This window comes from Arachis ipaensis, chromosome B10, assembly GCF_059453495.1.
Source record: "Arachis ipaensis isolate K30076 ecotype BB chromosome B10, ASM5945349v1, whole genome shotgun sequence".
NCBI lineage: Eukaryota > Viridiplantae > Streptophyta > Magnoliopsida > Fabales > Fabaceae > Arachis > Arachis ipaensis.
The window spans coordinates 120,045,014-120,047,469 of NC_142435.1; positions in this window are offsets into that span (position 1 = coordinate 120,045,014).

The window sequence follows — 2,456 nt, forward strand, 5'->3', positions numbered from 1 at the left end:
GCCATAAACGGTGCGGCAATCGGAGCTCTAGATCAAAAGTTATGGTGGTTTGAAGATCAAATGAGAGAAAGAACTTGAGAGAGTGTTCTTCCCTCCATGGCCTCCATTTCAGCGTGTTTAGTGTCTCAAATGAGGAGAGAGAGTGCTGAAATGAGGATTTTAGTGTTTAGTTATGTTGGGCCAAGGGCCCACTTTGGGTCCGGTTGGACCGGTTTGGCCTGTTCGGTCCAATCTTGGTCCGATTTCTATAAAATTGGTACCGAAATTCTCGTCTCAATCTCTTCTATTGTATTAAGCCATAAAAATAAAATTTTTGGCTTTCTAGAATAAATTCTCATTTATGGGTTAATTAGCCGTTAATTAACCGGGTCTTACATCCTACCCACCTAATTGGGAATTTTGCCCACAAAATTCAAATCCAATTACCTGAGAATAAGTGCGGATAATCCGTTCGCATCTTCGATTCAAGTTCCCAAGTGTGTTCCTCAACACCGCCTCGACTCCATGCCACTTTGACCAATGAAACCTCTTTTCCACGCAACCGTTTGATACTAGTATCATCAATTCTAACTGGAGCCACTAGAAGCGTCAAATCTTCTCTTAACTGAACCGATTCAAGTTCTAACACATGGCTAGCATCAGGAGTGTATTTCTGAAGCTGTGACACGTGAATCACATCGTGCAGGTTCGAAAGATGAGGTGGTAGAGCCATCCGATACGCCACCGGTCCAATCCTCTCCAGGATCTGAAATGGACCAATGTATCGAGGATTCAACTTCTTCGCTTTAATCGCCCTACCTACTCCTGTGGTTGGAGTAACTTTAAGGAAAACGTGATCTCCTTCCTCAAATTCTAAGGGCTTCCGCCTCTGATCGGTGTAACTCTTCTGGCGACTCTGTGCCGTAAGCATCCTATCTCGGATTTTCTTAACTTGTTCAGTGGTCTCAGCTATTATTTCCGGCCCCAACAAGCCTTTCTCTCCAGCTTCATACCAACATAGCAGGGATTGACATTTCCTCCCATACAGTGCCTCATATGGAGCCATTCCGATGCTCGCATGGTAACTATTATTGTATGCAAACTCCACTAACGGCATATACCGATCCCAACTCGCCGGTTGGTCCAAAACACAAGCTTTCAACCTATCCTCTAGGGTTTGGATCGTCCTCTCGGATTGACCATCTGTTTGAAGATGGTAAGCTGTACTCAAGCTTAATCGGGTTCCAAAAGCTTTCTGAAATGCACCCCAGAACCTCGAAGTAAAACGAGGATCTCTATCAGAGATTATAGTAGCAGGTACACCATGGAGTCTCACAATCTCCTTTATGTATAACCGAGCTAGACCCTCAAGGGTGTAAGTCATCCGAATGGGTAAAAAGTGAGCTGATTTCGTCAGTCGGTCCGCAATCACCCAAATAGCGTCAAAACCAGTCCTAGTCCTTGGCAATCCCGACACAAAGTCCATTGCAATGTTTTCCCACTTCCATTGCGGAACCTCTAAAGGTTGCAACATCCCAGAAGGTCTTTGATGTTCAATCTTTACCTTTTGGCAAGTTAAGTACTTTGACATATTCCGCCACATCATTCTTCATACATGGCCACCAAAACATCGCCTTTAAATCATGGTACATCTTAGTACTTCCCGGGTGAATGGAGAATCCGATTTTGTGTGCCTCCTTTAAGATATCTTACCTCAAAGTGCCAACATCTGGCACAATGATCCTACCCTTGAATCTCCATAACCCATCTTTTTCTTCCGACACTCTCCACTCTTTTCCTTGCTCGATAGCTGGTAACACCTTCCATAACGCTTCATCATTTTCATGAGCCTTTAGGAGCTCGGACTTAAAATCACTCGAGATTTCTAATCGGCTCAAACATAAGGTTCCAGATACTTCTCGAGCACCAATTTTTAGACTCTCGAATCCCTTGAGCAACTTCTCCTCTTGAAGCATCATCCAAGCCGCATATAACGACTTCCGACTTAACGCATCCGCCACTACATTTGCCTTTCCCGGATGGTAATTCAACTCAAAGTCGTAGTCCTTCAATAATTCCATCCACCTCCTTTGCCTCATATTAAGCTCTTTCTGATCAAAGAGATATTTCAAGCTCTTATGATCGGAGAAGACTTGGAACTTAACCCCATAGAGATAATGCCTCCACACCTTCAAGGCAAACACGACCACAGCGAGTTCCAAATCGTGCGTAGGGTAACTAACTTCATGAGGTCTCAACTGTCGTGAGGCATACGCCACCACATTATGATGCTACATCAGCACGCATCCTAGACCCTTTAGCGAAGCATCCCAGTACACTTCAAAAGGCTCGTTCGGCTCAGGTAACACTAACACAGGTGCAGTGGTCAACTTTTTCTTCAATGCCTGAAAGCTCTCCTTGCACTCAGGAGTCCAAACAAACGGAGTGTCTTTGCGGGTTAACTTTGTCAACGGCAA